Source organism: Mobula hypostoma, chromosome 7 (genome assembly GCF_963921235.1).
Source record: "Mobula hypostoma chromosome 7, sMobHyp1.1, whole genome shotgun sequence".
Lineage (NCBI taxonomy): Eukaryota > Metazoa > Chordata > Chondrichthyes > Myliobatiformes > Myliobatidae > Mobula > Mobula hypostoma.
Genome location: NC_086103.1, coordinates 30067055 through 30086516, shown reverse-complemented (window position 1 = coordinate 30086516; position 19462 = coordinate 30067055). Strand labels below are relative to the sequence as shown.

The 19462-nt window shown below is 40.8% G+C and overlaps 1 protein-coding gene across 3 annotated transcripts in view; it reads left to right on the top strand.

Moving 5' to 3' along the window:
* The first annotated feature begins 2648 nt into the window (after positions 1-2648).
* The window catches only part of sgcd (sarcoglycan, delta (dystrophin-associated glycoprotein)), a 210243-nt gene continuing 193429 nt past the window's right edge, over positions 2649-19462 (top strand). The window contains exons 1-2 of one of the 3 annotated variants that reach the window (XM_063053189.1): positions 2651-2902; positions 5940-5997. The gene's annotated coding sequence lies outside the window, so the exon portion shown is untranslated. Of the gene's footprint in view, positions 2908-5939; positions 5998-19462 lie in introns of all 3 variants that reach the window. The other 2 variants (XM_063053191.1, XM_063053190.1) reach the window with 2 other exon arrangements.

Sequence of the window (19462 nt, the reverse complement as noted above, 5' to 3'; positions counted from 1 at the left end):
AGTATTGTCAGCAGTTTTGGGCCCATATCTCAGAAAGGATGTGTGGTCATTGCAGAGACCAGAGGAGATTCACAAGGATAAGTCCATGAATGAAGGGATTAATATGTGAGGAGCATTTGGCAGCTTTGGGCCTGTACTCAGTAGAATTTAGAAGAATGCAGGGGGATCTCATTAAAACCTACTGTACATTGAAAGGACTAGATAGGGTTGATGTGGAGAGGATTCTTCCTATGGTGGATGTATCCAGAACTAGAGGGCACAGCCTTAAATTTGAGGGGTGACCTTTTAGAACAGAAGTAAGGAGGATTTTGTTTTAGCCAGGGAGTAGTAAATCTGTGGAATGCTCTGTCACAGACTGGTGTGGAGGCCAAGTCTGTGGGTATATTTAAGGCAGAAGTTAATAGCTTCCTGATTGGATACGGTGAGAAGACATGTGTATGGGGTTGAGTGGGATCCGGGATCAGTGATGATGGAATGGCAGAGCAGACTTGATGAGCTGAATGGCCTAATTCAGCTCCCATGTCTTATGGTCTTAAGGAAAAGGAACAATTTTTTTCTGAGAGTATGGAGACACAAGTCAAACAAAGTATAGATAAAGTTTATACGGTCACAAATATTCAACAAAATACTAGGGCTCATCTCTTGAAAAACAGACATCAAAGTTTAAAGTTCAAATTTCAAAGTAAATTTATTATCAAAGTACATATATGTCACTATGTATGTTATTCAACAAAGATTAATTTTCTTGCGGGCATATTGAATACATCTATAATAAAATATTAACCCATCACAGAATCAGTGAAAGACCACACCATTCTTTCAACCAGTGTGCAAGAGACAACAAACTGTGCAAATACAAAAGGAAAGAAATAATATAAATAAATAAATAAGCAATAAATATCGAGAGCATGAGATGACGTGTCCTCAAAAGTGAATCCATAGGTTATGGGAACATTCCTAATATGAGCAGCAAACAGTGTACATTATTTTGAGTAGCTCAAATGTTCTTGTGCACCATGTAGAGGAATTTAATCCAAATCTGAACTTCTAAATGCAGTCAGGTCCTTTGTGCATGAGTTGTGAAGTTTACAAGATTTTTTCCTCCATGCATAAAATGTCGACCCACATGGATAATACTGGCGCTTGGTTCTAGTGAGGTATACAGGGTTTTTATTTGAAAAATTGATGATTTCTTTCCTCCCACAGATGCTGCTTGGCCCACAAGGTCCTCCAGCAGAATGCTTGTTGTTCCAGATTCCAGCATTCTTAATCTTTTGTGCCTTCAATGTATCGCTTAAATAATAATGCCTGAAAGTTAGGTGTCTCTGATGTATTGACTTTGTTTTCCTAAAGAACAACAACGCTCTAAAAAATTACTGTGATCAAACTAGAACCAAATTTTACACCCTTGCCTTGATATTCATTTCCAAAGGGTGGGGTTCATTCAAATTGCAGTCTAAAATTCTGAATGGAAATTCTTGACTCATTATTGTCAACCACCCCATTGATGAAGCTGCAGTTTATATTATTCAAATCATTTCTCAAAATTCTTCTCGGGGCTTTTTATTTCAGGGAAGGTATTTCAAGTCCAGGTTCAAATTCAGATTTAATTGCCTTTCAACTATACATGAATACCCATGAATACAGCCAAACAAAACAGCATTATGCTGGCACCAAGTCGCAAAACACAGTATCAACAGTCATACACAACACAAGGCACATATAGCACAGATAAGTTAGCAAGCACATTTAAGATATCGGTAAAATACAATCACACAAAAAAATATTGTGCAAGTCCCTGAGCCCCAGCATGTCGCAGCAGTCTTTAGTCGAATCCGATACAACTTGTCTTCTTTAAAAAAGCAAACGAGGAATTCTGCAGATGCTGGAAATTCTGGAAATTCTGGAAATTCAAGCAACTTGTCTTCTGTTGAGCGAACACAATGGGATAGCACTGATTCCAGCATAGACACAACACCACCATCACCTCTGTCACTCCAGTGGAACACCTCACTCCGATGCCTCCCCCGGGCGGCTGCAAACAGATAGCACCACAACTTCAGGCCTTGTCTTCACTATGACTGGCGCCATGCAGGTCTCCTGTCACTCGCCAGTAAGCCAATAAATTGGGCATGCAGCTTTCCACATCACCAATGTCCAACAGGGTCTTGCGATTACAAGAGAAGTGACTTAAGATAAACACTCGTTGTTTGATTGTTCACCTTTGATCATCCTAGCTGGAAGATATTGCTCAGATCACTTTCCTTTTCATTATCATTAATTAAAATTAAATAATTCAGATGGTTCACAGTAAAAATAAAAAAAGGGCTATTGTCAATATGGAGATACAGAAATATCATTTCCCAAAATATAATTAAAACCAGTGAAGAATACGAATTGTAGACTGTTTCCAGTAAAGTACTAATGGTTTACACATGTTTAAATTGAATACAAACCGCCTCCTAAAGAGAGCAAGGAATAGTGCATAATTTAAAATCAACTTTTAAGAAACTTGATGTCTGAGTTAGAAGATATGTAGGACCTTGTTTCTCGGTTAGGTTCCTAAAAACAACAGTGGAAGAGGGTCCAAATCAACTGAGCTGCCTTCTATTCTGCTGCCCTCTTGGAACTTGACCAAAGTGATGTAAATCAGGCTGACTGGCCGAGTAGAATTTAGTCATGGAACGATTACTTGGTCAGCAGTGCTTGTGCTCTGCATAAGATTCAGGAAATTCTTTAGGCCTGTGGTTGAACTTGGCTGGGGGACACACTATTGGAAAATTTTGAGTCGGCCTGCTAGTCCATCCCAGCCCAGTCCAGCCCACATGCTATAGTTGGTAAGACGCTTCTCTGCTGGATGTTCTGACACACCCCAGTCTGCCTCAGATTAAAGGACTGAAAGGTAAGGTAAAAACAAGTGCTATTACTTTAAATGTTCTGCTGCTCTTTAATCACATTCTTTGGTGTGCTTTTATCTGTGCTGCATGCTTTTTTGTACTAGATTAAAGGCTTAAAGACTTTTTCCCTGTTGCAAATGAGTGACTTTATAGTTAAGTTAAAATAGTGAAAGGCACTTGGCTGAGAAGCAACAGCTGTCTGTGAGTTTTAAAGCACGGATAACTTTAGGGCTTACTGTTGCCATCAGGGCCACTCTAAATTTAGACAGCTGCTCAACAACTCTCGGCTTTTAAGGAGGTTCTCCTGAACGCTCAAGTTTGTTTGGAAGTGGAGGAAATTCAAAGTGTCTCAGGGCAGCTGGCAGCAGTGTCTGCTTTTAATTGTTAACTGAGAATGTCCGAGTGAAATGAAAATCAAAACATTTTCCAGCTTCATGTTAATTTGTTCAGGATGATTTTTCCATAAGGAGTAACCTCCCCCCCCCCCACTTTGATAGAATGTTTAATTTGAAAGTATATACACTGATATGTAAAGTAATGATGACAGTAAAAGCACTCCTTCCTCACTAATGCCTGCTTGCAGAGCCACCCGAATTTCAGATTTTATCTGAATATTTTAACTCAGTACGTGGGCTATTGTGATAAAGTGCAGCAAAGGCTGGTATTATTAATGCCGGGGAAATACTTATGAACTTTTCCTATCATACTCATACTGGTGACAAGTTATTTGACCTTGCTATTTGTCACTGACCAGCTCAATGCGACCAGTGTTTGATCTTCTGTGTCATTCTTCGACTTTGTTTTATGCAGTTAAAATAAGGCTAATGTTGCAGAGCTGATATTTATTTTGCTTCTACAAACAATCTCTTGCTTCTCTCTCTTGCAATATCCACCTCTCCTCCTATCCTCCACGTCCAAAGATCTTAACACGCAGAGATTTAATATTCTCTTTATACCCCGTCCAACAAATTTTATAAACCTACTTTCAATTCTTGGAGGAAAGCTAATGAAAATGGAATGACCTGCACTTCTTCATCTTCTACCTCTAGCATCTTCTTCAGCAACATGATGTCCAACAGTGGACTACAAAAAAAAAGTGCAATTGTTGTTTTAAGTGGGAAATGCTGGCGTGAGTTTGTACACAGGAAAGACAAGCATGTGGATTAAGAACGCTGGCAATAACCCCTTGAGTTACAAACTGGGACTGGATAGGCTGGGCGTACAGGAGACTGCAGACACTGGAAACTGCAGCAAGAAGTAAATTGATGGAATAAATCAGCAACATCTAAGGAATGAAATGCACAGTCGATGTTTTGGGTTGATACCCTTGAGATATAGTGGGAGTATAATCAGTATAAGGAGATGAGGGGAAGGGGTAGAGCAGGAGCTGGCAAGATTTAGGTCTTGGTGAGAGAGGTGAAAGGAGATGGTGAAACAGTGGAAATAGTAATGGAGGACGGAAGGTGATAGCTGGACGCAACGAAGGGCTACAGATGCTGGAATCTGATTGGGAAGTCAGTTAGAATGTGGAACTAAAAGGAAATGGGGTATACAGATGCGAAAAGTGGGGCGGGGGGAGGGAGAGGAACCATTTGGAGGATATATGGAGCTAGCAGCTGGGAGCACCAGAAAGCACTGGCAGACAGAACCAAATACTCAGCAAAGTGATTGCCTAGTCTGCGCTTCATCTCACCGATGTAGGGGAAGCCACAGCGAGAGGGCTGAATACAGTGAACAACAATGAAAGCTGTTTAGAATTGTCAATGGTGATGAGGTAGGGGCATGTGTTAAACTCCTAGAGGATAGGTTGGGACTGTTTTCCCTGGAGCAAAGGAGTGGCCTTATAGAGGTTGATAAAAATCATGAGAGGCAGATAGAAGGGAGATGATCATAGACCTTTTCCCAAGGCTGGGGAGTCCAAAATTAGTGGCCGTGGGTTTACGTTGAGAGGGGAAAGATTTAGAAGGGATCTAAGTACCCTTTTCATCTAGAAGGCAGTGGGTATATGGAACCAACCATCAGAGGAAGTTATAGAGGTGTGAACAAGTACAACACATAGAGTCATAGAGTGTTAGAACAACACAGCATGAAAGCAGACCCTTTGGCCCATCTAGTCTGTGCCATACTTGAAATGGTTTAAACTTGATACATGGATGGGCAAAGTTTAGAGGGGAGATAGGAAGACAGATGGGACCAACGGGTAGGCACCTTGGCTGGCATGGATGAGTGGGACTGAAGGGCTTGTTTCCCTGCTGGACAACTGTGGCTTAATGACTCTTAACACTTGCCTTTTCTCGTTAGAAGGAGTATAGATCATTTTATAGTTGTGTACAAAAGCTGCAAAGGCCTCTTTTTAACGTCCTATGTAACAGTGGGGCTTTCTTGCTGTGCGGTACTCACACAGTGCTGTTCTGAAGCTCAAGCCTGTCGAACTTGAACAGCCTATATAACAGAGGCAAGAGTGCTATCATTTGAGCCACCATTGACACAGCAACCTAATTTGCTTTCATAACTTCAGTCCAAATAGCCCCTTTATGTCTATGCAGTCATATTATCATTAGATTTATATCCTTGTGGTTTTGTAAAGAAAGCACTAATGTCTTTATCTTTTGAAGAAAACTGATTTTATGTCTAGCCTAATTAAAAAGCTTCACTGGCATATTTTATCTGGGGATTCCTTTGAGATGTGGTGCATTAGAAATTCAAAATAGTTGTCCTTCCCTGAATCTTGATGAAGCTTGATTCAGGGAAAAGCTCTTCCTTGACAAGGTTTGTTTTGTTTTGTGCTGTTAACTTACTTTGATTTTAGCTATAATAAAAACAATTTCTTTTGCTCTTCTGTGATCTGTTTGATTGTGAAGCATTATAGTGGTTACTGTTGTAAAGACTACAGCATATATGCATGAGTAGGCTGTTGCTTCTGTTGATTTTTTATCTATTACTTGCTGGAAGTGTAAGCTGATAGTGATATGGTGAGGGCAACAAGACACGTGGTATCTCTATGAACAATGAGACTGACAGCTTGTCTCTTTAACAAATTAGATTTAAAGTTTGAGAAAGAAGTAAAGTCAGGAGGTACAAGAGGAGCAATAAATATAAGGTAAACAAACCAAGTGTGAGTCATGAGTTAAGACTGCTTCCTTCTATATTATGACATTAACTGTTCTGATTATTCAAGTTAATCTTCCTTACTAATCCTCATATCCATGATTTCCTCTGTATTCAAATCTATCACACAACTTCAACACTCACTAAGTGAATCGTCGTAGAATTCTGGGGTACAGCATTCCAAAGATTTGCAATCTTCTCAGAACAGAACTCTCTCCTCATCTCAGTCCTAAAGGCTGATAACTTATCCTAAGTCTAATCCATTTCAATCCAAGACTCTGTAGCTAGGGGATTCTCTTGGGATCAGTACTGCCAACTCCCCTCAAAAATTATATTGTCTCAGTTAGACCATCTTTTTAATTCTTGTGAACTTAAGTGATTTGCTTCATAGAGCAACCCTCTCAGCCTCTTATGAACTTCTGCTCCAATTCTAATAAAGAAATACCTTTTTTCAAGGAAATAAACCAAAAACTGCATACTATAAACACTGGTACCATTCCTATAAACTAAAAAGACATACCAACAAGTTGCAGATGAACAAGCCGTCCATTACAGTAATTGAAATTAGACAAATGGATTTTAGTTCACCCTGTGCTTCTTCCATATTTCACAATCTTCCTTATCCTATTCTTAATAAGCCTGAACTCCTCTCCATATTTGTACAGTTTCATATAGTTTCTTTGCCACTATGATGATTTCACAAATATACGTTATTTCCTCAGTTATCCTTTTTACACAAATGGTCTAAAAACTTTTTGAGAACATACATCTCAGCATATTGTTCACAATTCACAATTAATGCTGTGAAGCTAGCTTCCTTAAGCACATAAAACTCCCAACATTAATAAATCAGTTATTTGATATGCTACATGTATCCATCTGATCTACAAGCGTCCTAGAACTAAACCACTTAGAGTCAGCTGGTCTGTTTTAAACAAGCCAGATGAAATAACCCATTGTTTTATACTACACCTTGAGCAGCAATAAAGCAGGTGTAGTTACTTTCCACAGAGAGAGCGCCTGTGCTACAAATAGAGCTTGTTTGCAAAGCTGAGTTTTTAACTTCAGACTGATTACTGCTTTCCATTTACATTTGAAGAACTGAAGACTGACTCCCACTACCTGAAGCTAAACAAATTGTTAGTTGGAAGTTTACTTGTATATCTGGTTGTTCTTACAAGTGGCAGCTGCTGTGTTTCAAAAGCGGAAATTAAGGAGTGACTATCCATCACCATAGTTCCATAATGTAGTGAGCTAGGAGACTGGATAAGAGCAGTAATGTATGTATGTGGTGCAGCTCTATTCATTTGAATGGGGTCACCAAATCTCACTAAAAGATAAGCAAAGACAAGTGGCTTGTTTAAATTAATAATAAGCTTAATTTTTGTACATCAATCTCTTGGCATTTTAAATGAATTTATTTTGAAGTATTCATTGGTGATATTTAGAAACAGTACAAAGGGCTTTTTGACAGCACGAGCTGTCAGAGAACTGTCGGAGTGGTGTATAGGTAGGGTCTTAGTTCTCAGTGCCTGTGGTGTCAATGCTACAACATTAAGAAAGGCTGGAGTAAGGGAGATGTATGGGCACAAAAAATGTGTGTGACAAGGGTCCCCTGCAGGTGGAGAAAGCAAAGCTTAAGCTGGATCCAATGCTATTCAGTCCAATGTTCTGAGCTGGAGGCAGAGAGGTGAGTGAAGTTGTATTTATACTCATACTCTTAGCCAGCAGCCTTGGCATTCTCTGATAAGTTTACTAGGTATTCAATATGTAAATCATAAAAAATAATAGATAGGTTTAAAGTAAGGTTTTTTTTGCAAGGCAAAGGTCAGAATAGTATTTGTTGGATTTTCAGTTTTTGGAGACTTGCAATGCATTGCATGCCACTTAAACCACCAGAATTGTCAAATTTTCACACTTCAAGCCAAATTGACATCAATTGCAGAACCTTAATTTTCCAGCAATATGCACCTCTTTATCTTTATGATCCAGAGCTTCTAATCTTTGTCTGGAAATGGTTGAAAATGGTATGTTTTATACGAGCCAAAATAACATTATTGTGTGTTCTTTTAAAGAATATTGACCGTGCACACAGTTTGACAGGATATCCTGCTGAAGTTTTTGTTGTGCCAAGGTTCCCAGCATTAGGGAAGAGATTTAAGTCACTCCAGCATTGGGGAAGGGAAATGAAAAATTAGGATTGCCAGTACATTTAGCTGAGTCTTGTATTCTTCTTAATTCAATAAATAGATGAACTTAGGAAACTGGTTTCTTTCCTCTGCCGTACCAACACTTCATTTGGTGATTGGTTTATTATGGTCCCATGTTCTGAGATGCAGTGAACACTTTGTTTTGTGTGCCTTCCATACAGATCATTTGAAAACATAAGTACATGGAGGCTGTGCAAAGGGAAAAGCAATTACAGAATGTGGAATACACTGTTATGGTTACAGTTACAGAGAAATTACAGTGATGGTATGCAATAAAGTACAAGGGCCATGACAAGGTAGACTGTGAGGTCAAGAAGTCTGTCTGTAAGACCATATGCCCATAAGACAGAGGAGCGACATTAAGCTGATTGGCTCTTCGAGTTTGCTCTGCCATTCCATCGCGGCTGATTTATTATCCCTCTCAATCCCACTCTCCTGTAACCTTTGAAACCCCTGACTAACTAAGAACTTATCAAACTCTGCTTTATCCAAGAGATAAATGCAATATTCACTTTTGTTATCTAGCGCTCAAATTTATTGCAACAGACTCCTTCAATAGAACCATAGAACCATAGAAACTACAGCACAGAAACAGGCCCTTTGGCCCTTCTTGGCTGTGCCGAACCATTTTCTGCCTAGTCCCACTGACCTGCACACGGACCATATCCCTCCATACACCTCCCATCCATGTATCTGTCCAATTTATTCTTAAATGTTAAAAAAGAACCCTCATTTACCACCTCGTCTGGCAGCTCATTCCATACTCCCACCACTCTCTGTGTGAAGAAGCCCCCCCTAATGTTCCCTTTAAACTTTTCCCCCCTCACACTTAACCCATGTCCTCTGGTTCTTTTCTCCCCTTGCCTCAGTGGAAAAAGCCTGCTTGCATTCACTCTATCTATACCCATCATAATTTTATATACCTCGATCAAATCTCCCCTCATTCTTCTACGCTCCAGGGAATAAAGTCCTAACCTATTCAACCTTTCTCTGTAACTGAGTTTCTCAAGTCCCGGCAACATCCTTGTAAACCTTCTCTGCACTCTTTCAACCTTATTTATATCCTTCCTGTAATTTGGTGACCAAATTTGGTGAACACAATACTCCAGATTCGGCCTCACCAATGCCTTGTACAACCGCATCATAACATTCCTGCTCTTATACTCAATACTTTGATTAATAAAGGCCAATGTACCAAAAACTCTCTTTATGACCCTATCTACCTGTGACGACACTTTTAGGGAATTTTGTATCTGTATTCCCAGATCCCTCTGTTCCACTGCACTCCTCAGTGCCTTACCATTAACCCTGTATGTTCTACGTTGGTTTGTCCTTCCAACGTGCAATACCTCACACTTGTCAGTATTAAACTCCATCTGCCATTTTTCAGCCCATTTTTATAGCTGGTCCAAGTTCCTCTGCAGGCTCTGAAAACCTTCCTCACTGTCTACTACACCTCCAATCTTTGTATCATCAGCAAACTTGCTGATCCAATTTACCACATTATCATCCAGATCATTGATATAGATGACAAATAACAATGGACCCAGCACTGATCCCTGTGGCACACCACTAGTCACAGGCCTCCACTCAGAGAAGCAATTCTCTACCACCACTCTCTGGCTTCTTCCATCGAGCCAATGTCTAATCCAATTTACCACCTCTCCATGTATACCTAGCGACTGAATTTTCCTAACTAACCTCCCATGCGGGACCTTGTCAAAGGCCTTACTGAAGTCCATGTAGACAATATCCACTGCCTTCCCTTCATCCACTTTCCTGGTAACCTCCTCAAAAAACTCCAACAGATTGGTCAAACATGACCTACCAGGCACAAAGCCATGTTGACTCTCCCTAATAAGCCCCTGTCTATCCAAATGCTTGTAGATTCTGTCTCTTAGTACTCCTTCCAATAACTTACCTACTACTGACGTTAAACTCACTGGCCTATAATTTCCCGGATTACTTTTCGATCCTTTTTTAAACAACGGAACAACATGAGCCACTCTCCAATCCTCCGGCACTTCACCCATAGGCAGCGACATTTTAAATATTTCTGCCAGGGCCCCCGCAATTTCAACACTAGTCTCTTTCAAGGTCCGAGGGAACACTCTGTCAGGCCCCGGGATTTATCCACTTTAATTTTCCTCAAGGCAGCAAGCACCTCCTCCTTTTCAATCTGTACAGTTTCCATGGTCTCACTACTTGATTCCCTCAATTGCATAGATTTCATGCCAGCTTCCTTAGTAAATACAGACACAAAAAACCTATTTAGGATCTTCCCCATTTCCTTTGGTTCCGCACAAAGCCGACCACTCTGATCTTCAAGAGGACCAATTTTATCCCTTACAATCCTTTTGCTCTTAATATACTTGTAAAAGCTCTTTGGATTATCCTTCACTTTGACTGCCAAGGCAACTTCATGTCTTGTTTTTGCCCTCCTGATTTCTTTCTTAAGTATTTTCTTGCACTTCTTATACTCCTCAAGCATCGATTTACCCCCTGTTTCCTATACATTTCATACAACTCCCTCTTCTTCTTTATCAGAGTTGCAATATCCCTTGAGAACCAAGCTTCCTTATTCCTATTCAATTTGCCTTTAATCCTGACAGCAACATACAATCTCTGCACTCTCAAAATTTCCCCTTTGAAGGCTTCCCACCTACCAATCACATCTTTGCCAGAGAACAACCTGTCCCAATCCACGCTTTTTAGATCCTTTCTCATTTCTTCAAATTTGGCCTTTTTCCAGTTCAGAACCTCAACCCTAGGACCAGATCTATCCTTGTTCATGATCAAATTGAAACTAATGGCGTTATGATCACTGGAACCAAAGTGCTCCCCTACACAGACTTCCGTCACTTGCCCTAATTCGTTTCCTAACAGGAGATCCAATATTGCATCCCCTCTAGTTGGTCCCTCTATATACTGATTTAGAAAACTTTCCTGAACACATTTTACAAACTCTACACCATCTAGACCCCTAACAGTATGGGAGTCCCAATCAATGTATGGAAAATTAAAATCCCCTACCACCACAACTTTATGTTTCCTGCAGTTGTCTGCTATCTCTCTGCAGATTTGCTCTTCCAAGTCTCGTTGACTATTGGGTGGTCTGTAATACAATCCCACTAATGTGGCCATACCTTTCCTGTTTCAATGATAGCAGCAACATTGAATCACAGGGACTCTGACATATCTCTGTCAAAAACTCCATAATTAAATATCACGGCAGTTCTGGCCTCAGTGCCAATTATGCCAGTTAAGTGCAGAAGCAAGGCTGAGGATGATTATTTCAAGAACAATGGTAAAATAATGTCTCAGAATTTGCTGTCACTGATGACCTTCTTCCACTGACTGATAAACAATGAAAAAGTTTGAGCTTGCCATTTCGCTCAGTTCGAGATCCGGTGAGTGAGAGAAGTTTAGGGCTACGACCCATACTCCCTTGACGGGACGTCATTATACCATAGGTCTTTGTCCCACGTATACAGGTCAACTTTCTTCCATATGAAGGTCTGGACCTTGACAAGGTCTGGCTGCCATTTGGCCCTTCATATTGTGTCTTGGGGCTGCATCTTTGCCAGATGACATACAAATTCAATGCTCTTCTCTTCAATTTCTTTAGCCTACTTTGTGCCAACGTAGTGACCTTCACGTAGTGAGCACCATTGACTTAGGGCCCCACTGTCGTGTTTCAAACTCTCAATTTCTTCTTCTTTACAAGAGGTGGTCCAATGCTATTGCTTAATAACGGCTGCCAGCAGTAAAAAAAAAAAGTCCCTCTCTGACTCCCTTTCATATCTGGAAACCCTGTTTCTTTGAGAATGCTAACTAGATGGTGACCCAGTTTAAAACCGTGTGGTTACAGCTTATCGCTCCATCCATTGGCATCCCTGAGGCTGTCAGCAGATAGGCTAAAGTGCCAAAATGCAAGAAATTATCTGTCCATCCCAGTACCTGATACTCTTGGGAACCAGGATTCAAAGTTCAAAGTAAATTTATTATCAATGTACATATATGTCACCGTATATTATCCTGGCATTAGTTTTCTTTCAGGCACTTACAATAAATACAAAGAAACACAAAAGTATCAGTGAAAAACTGCAAACAGCAAAGACAGGCAAACAACCTGTGAAAAAGACAACAAATTGAGCAAATGCAAATAAAGAGAAGATAATACTAACAAATAAGTAATAAACATTGAGAACATCAGTTGTAGAGTCCCTGAAAGTGAATCTGTAAGTTATGGAACCAGTTCCCTGTTGAGTTGAGCGAAGTTTTCCACTCTGGTTTAGGAGTCTGATGGTTGAGAGGTAATAACTGTTCCTGAACCTGGTGATGTGGGACCAAGGCTTCTGTAATTCTTTCCTGATGGTAGCAGTGAGAAGACAGCATGACCTGGATGGTGGGGGTCCTTGTTGATCTATGCTACTCTCCTGCGACAGTGCTCCTTGTAGATGTGCTTAATGGTGGGGTGGTCTTTATCTGTGAAGGACACGGCTGCATCCACTACTTTTTGTTAGAGTTTCCATGCCAGCATACCAGTCCATGATATAATCAGTCAGAATACTCTCCAACGCGCATCTATAGAATTTTGTTAAAGTTTTGGATGACTTGCCAAACTTTTGCATACTTTTAAGGAAGTAGAGGTGCTGTTGTGCCTTCTTTCTAATTGCACTTACGCTGTGGTATCAGGATAGATCCTCTGAAATGATAAAGCTGAGGAATTTGAAGGTGATGACCCTCTTCACCTCTAATCCCATGATGAGGAAGGGCTCACAGACCACCAGTTTCCTCCTCCTGTAGTCATTAATCAGCTCTTTGGCTTTAGTGGCGTTGAGTGAGAGGTTGACAACAATAGTGTCATCAGAAAACCTAAATATGGCATTGGAGCACTACTTAGCCACAGTCATAAGTACGAAATGAGTAGAGCAGGGGTTAGTCACACAGTCTTGTGGTGCACCTTCGCTGATCGTTATTGTGGAAGAGATATTGTTACCAATCCAAACTGACTGGGGTCTGCAAGTGAGGAAATTGATGATCCAGTTGCACAAGTTGTCTAAGTCTTTCCAACTCAGTGATTAGCTTTGTGGGGTTAATAGTGTTGAATGCAGAGCTGCAGTCAATGAAGAACATCCTGACGTATGCATCTTCACTGTCCAGACCCTCCTGGGTTGAGAGAAGAATGAATGAACTGGCATCTGCTGTTGACCTGTTGTGACAGTATGCAAATTGGAGTGGATCCAAGTTGCTCCTCAGGCAATAATTAATAGGTTTCATCACCAGCCTCTCAAAACACTTCATCACAGTGGTTCTTCTGGTGGAAGTGATACCTCATCCCTTGCACAGCTAAGTTCTCTTTCTCCAAAGGCCGCCAACGCATGTGTGCCCTGGCAGAGTTCAGCGAGTTCAGTGAGACAAGCACGTTCAAAGTAAATTTATTATCAAAGTACATATAAATTACAATAAACAACTCTTAGAATGATTTTCTTAGGGGCATATACTCAGTAAATCCATAACCGAATAATAACCAAAATAGAATTAATGAAAGATCAAGCAGTGTGCAAAAGACAGCAAACTGTGCAAATACAAATAGAGAGAAATAATAATAATAATTAAATAAGCAATATATATTGAGAACATGGGATGAGGGAAAAGTCCATGAAAGTGTGTCCCTAGTTTGTGGGAACATTTCAATGATAGGGCAAGTGAAGTTGAGTGAAGTTATCCCCTCTGGTTCAAAAGCAGGTCGTAAATGTTCCTGAAACTGTGGTGTGAGTCCAGAGATTCCTATACCCTCTTCAGGATGGACGCAGCAAGAAGAGAGTATGGCTTGGGTGTTGGGGGTTCCCTGATGATGGTTGCTGCTTTCCTGAGACAATTCGCCATGTAGATATGCTCATTGGTGGGGAGGGTTTTACCTGTGATGGACTATAAGACCATAAGACATAGGAGTAGAACTAGGCCACCTGGCCCAGAGAGTCTGCTGCGCCATTCAATCATGGCTAATCCTTTTTTTTTCTCTCCTCCTCAACCCCAGTTCCCGGCCTTCTCCCTGTAACCTTTGATGCCAAGAAGTGGCAGATAGAATATAATGTAGGGAAGTGTATGGTCATGCACTTTGATAGAAGGAATAGTGCATAGACTATTTTCCATAATGGGGAGAAAAGTGAAAAATCAGATGTGCAAAGGGTTTTGAGATTCCTCTTGCAGGATTCCCTAAAGCTTAACTTGCAGGTTGAGTCAGTGGTAAGGAAGACAAGTGCAATGTTAGCATTCATTTCAAGAGAACGAGAGTATCAGAGCAATGTGTATTGCTGAGACTTTATAATGCATTGGTCAGACTGTACTTGGACTATTGTGTCCAGTTTTGAGTCCCATATCTAATAAAAGATGTGTTGGCATTGTAGATGGTCCTCAGGAGTTTCACGAGAATGATTCTGGGAATGAAAGGGTTAACGCGTGAGGACCATTTGATGGCTCTGGGCCTGTATTCGCTGGAGTTCAGAAGAAAGAGGGGATATCTTGTGGAAACCTATCAAATATTGAAAAGCCTGGATGGAATGGATGTGGAGAGGCTGTATCCTATACTGGGGGCATTTAGTATCAGTGAGGAAGAACCTCAGAACAGAGGGACTTCCACTTAAAATAGAGATGAGAAGGAATTTCTTTAGCTAATGGGTAGTGAATCTGTGGAATTCATTACCACAGACTTCTGTAGAGCCCAAGTCATTAAGAATATTTAAAGCAGAGTTTGATAGATTCTTGTTATTCAAAGTGTCAAAGATGGGGAGAAGGCTGGAGAACAGGGTTGAGAGGGTTAATAATTCAGCCACTGTGCTTTTGGTGAGGGAATTTCATAATTGAGACCAAGTTACAATGAAGGATTGGCATCTTCATGCAACAGTTGGGCTGAAAGGCTTGTTTTTGTGCTGTATAACACTCTGACTCTAGAATTCTATGTCAGGATGGTATGAAACTTGGTTGGGGACATATAGGTAATTGTGTTCCTATGCATTTGCTCACCTTACCTTTGTGCATTGCACCCCATCACAAAGCCTCACCGTTAGCCTTTATCCCCTCCCTTTTTCCTCTGCAGTTTAAAACTTGTCACAAATTTTTCGGTTCTAATGACAAATTTTTGTGCCCTAACACGGTGATACTGTGTTTCATTCCACGACTTCTGCCTGATCTGATGGGTATTTTCAGGGTTTTCTATTCCTCATTCAGATCTCTAGTGGCCACTAGATTCTGACCTTCTGACTTAGAACAATAACATTGGCTGTAAAATTTGGACACTGTCAGGCCTAAACAAAATTCATTGTTGTTACATTTTTGTCAGATTTTTGCAACTATTCTAGTGTCTTTGGAGAGAGTGTGTCCTGCTTGGAGAGTATTAGCTACGAGAGTGGATGGGCAAGCTGGGATTGTTCTCCCTGGATCACTGGAGGTTGAGGGGTAACCTGATAGAAGTATTTGACATCATGAGAGGCAGAGACAAGGTAGATAATTAGAGTCTTTTTCCTTGGGTGCAAATGTCAAGTAGTAAATGGCATAGCTTTCAGGATTGTGGGGGAAAGTTTAAAGATTTATGAGACAAATTTCTAACACAGTATAGTAGGTACTTGAACCATATTCCAATACAGAATAGTCGCATGAATAGGGGGATATTAATCAAATGGAATTAGTTTGGATTTGCACAGGTTTCTTGGGCCAAAGGGCCTCTTCCTTTTAGAAACCATAGAAAGCATAGAAACTACAGCACAGAAACAGGCCCTTTGGCCCTTCTTGGCTGTGCCAAACCATTTTCTGCCTAGTCCCACTGACCTGCACACGGACCATATCCCTCCATACACCTCCCATCCATGTATCTGTCCAATTTATTCTTAAATGTTAAAAAAGAACCCGCATTTACCACCTCGTCTGGCAGCTCATTCCATACTCCCACCACTCTCTGTGTGGAGAAGCCCCCCCCTAATGTTCCCTTTAAACTTTTCCCCCCTCACCCTTAACCCATGTCCTCTGGTTTTTTTCTCCCCTTGCCTCAGTGGAAAAAGCCTGCTTGCATTCACTCTATCTATACCCATCATAATTTTATATACCTCGATCAAATCTCCCCTCATTCTTTTACGCTCCAGGGAACAAAGTCCTAACCTATTCAACCTTTCTCTGTAACTGAGTTTCTCAAGTCCCGGCAACATCCTTGTAAACCTTCTCTGCACTCTTTCAACCTTATTTATATCCTTCCTGTAATTTGGTGACCAAATTTGGTGAACACAATACTCCAGATTCGGCCTCACCAATGCCTTGTACAACCGCATCATAACATTCCTGCTCTTATACTCAATACTTTGATTAATAAAGGCCAATGTACCAAAAACTCTCTTTATGACCCTATCTACCTGTGACGACACTTTTAGGGAATTTTGTATCTGTATTCCCAGATCCCTCTGTTCCACTGCACTCCTCAGTGCCTTACCATTAACCCTGTATGTTCTACTTTGGTTTGTCCTTCCAACGTGCAATACCTCACACTTGTCAGTATTAAACTCCATCTGCCATTTTTCAGCCCATTTTTCCAGCTGGTCCAAGTCCCTCTGCAGGCTCTGAAAACCTTCCTCACTGTCTACTACACCTCCAATCTTTGTATCATCAGCAAACTTGCTGATCCAATTTACCACATTATCATCCAGATCATTGATATAGATGACAAATAACAATGGACCCAGCACTGATCCCTGTGGCACACTACTAGTCACAGGCCTCCACTCAGAGAAGCAATTTTCTACCACCACTCTCTGGCTTCTTCCATCGAGCCAATGTCCAATCCAATTTACCACCTCTCCATGTATACCTAGCGACTGAACTTTCCTAACTAACCTCCCATGCGGGACCTTGTCAAAGGCCTTACTGAAGTCCATGTAGACAATATCCACTGCCTTCCCTTCATCCACTTTCCTGGTAACCTCCTCAAAAAACTCCAACAGATTGGTCAAACATGACCTACCAGGCACAAAGCCATGTTGACTCTCCCTAATAAGCCCCTGTCTATCCAAATGCTTGTAGATTCTGTCTCTTAGTACTCCCTCCAATAACTTACCTACTACTGACGTTTAACTCACCGGCCTATAATTTCCCAGATTACTTTTCGATCCTTTTTTAAACAACAGAACAACATGAGCCACTCTCCAATCCTCCGGCACTTCACCCGTAGACAGCGACATTTTAAATATTTCTGCCAGGGCCCCCACAATTTCAACACTAGTCTCCTTCAAGGTCCGAGGGAACACTCTGTCAGGCCCCGGGGATTTATCCACTTTAATTTTCCTCAAGACAGCAAGCACCTCCTCCTTTTCAATCTGTACAGTTTCCATGGTCTCACTAATTGATTCCCTAGATTTCATGCCAACTTCCTTAGTAAATACAGACGCAAAAAACCTATTTAAGATCTCCCCCATTTCCTTTGGTTCCGCACAAAGCCGACCACTCTGATCTTCAAGAGGACCAATTTTATCCCTTACAATCCTTTTGCTCTTAATATACTTGTAAAAGCTCTTTGGATTATCCTTCACTTAGACTGCCAAGGCAACCTCATGTCTTGTTTTTGCCCTCCTGATTTCTTTCTTAAGTATTTTCTTGCACTTCTTATACTCCTCAAGCACCGATTTACCCCCTGTTTCCTATACATTTCATACAACTCCCTCTTCTTCTTTATCAGAGTTGCAATATCCCTTGAGAACCAAGCTTCCTTATTCCTATTCAATTTGCCTTTAATCCTGACAGGAACATACAAACTCTGCACTCTCAAAATTTCCCCTTTGAAGGCTTCCCACCTACCAATCACATCTTTGCCAGAGAACAACCTGTCCCAATCCACGCTTTTTAGATCCTTTCTCATTTCTTCAAATTTGGCCTTTTTCCAGTTCAGAACCTCAACCCTAGGACCAGATCTATCCTTGTCCATGATCAAATTGAAACTAATGGCGTTATGATCACTGGAACCAAAGTGCTCCCCTACACAGACTTCTGTCACTTGCCCTAATTCGTTTCCTAACAGGAGATCCAATATTGCATCCCCTCTAGTTGGTCCCTCTATATACCGATTTAGAAAACTTTCCTGAACACATTTTACAAACTCTACACCATCTAGTCCCCTAACAATATGGGAGTCCCAATCAATGTATGGAAAATTAAAATCCCCTACCACCACAACTTTATGTTTCCTGCAGTTGTCTGCTATCTCTCTGCAGATTTGCTCTTCCAAGTCTCATTGACTATTGGGTGGTCTGTATAGCAATCCCACTAATGTGGCTATACCTTTCCTGTTTCTCAGCTCCACCCATAAGGACTCAGTAGACAAGCCTTCTAATCTGTCCTGCCTCAGCACTGCTGTAATATTTTCCCTAACCAGCAATGCTACTCCCCCACCTTTCATTCCTCTGCCTCGATCACATCTGAAACATCGCAACCCCAGAATATTAAGCTGCCAGTCCTGCCCCTCCTGTAGCCAAGTTTCACTAATTGCTACAACATCATAATTCCACGTGTCAATCCACGCCCTCAACTCATCCGCCTTCCCCGCAATACTCCTAGCATTGAAATATATACACCTCAGAAGATTTTTACCACCACTCACAACCTTTCTATCAGCGGATTTGCTTAAACTTTCAATATCATTTATTTTCACCCCAGCCACACTGTCAGCTCTGGCACTCTGGTTCCCATCCCCCTGCAAATCTAGTTTAAAGCTAGATTCTATACTATTCTACAAATAAGAATCAGCAGAGCAGTCTGAACATCTTGCAGCTCTTTATTATATTGTAATTAAGTTCTTTGAAGCCATGCATCACCCCAGCACCGTTCTTACACATCTGCTAGATTTAGATGTGCACTGGTAATAGATAGTAAATTTTGTGAGTAGGGCAGGGTAACTCAAAGCATGAAATCCTTGGAAGATTATAAACTGATATGGGATATACAAATGCAGAGCACTCCATGGTCTCACTGTTTAGAATGTTTTATGCCTGTATAGAATAGAGGTTTACCATTTCTAAAAATAAGATTCAAAAATATATGGTGGATTTCTTTGGGAGATTTAAATATTTCCATGTAATGTTTAACAAATGTGCAATGATATTAAACTTCCCAACATGGCAAATTGGAGGAAACAAAATTGCTGATGTATGTTTAAAAACAGATCATTCTTGGTGGTATTTAGAAGAGTTCCGAATGAGATGTATGTGC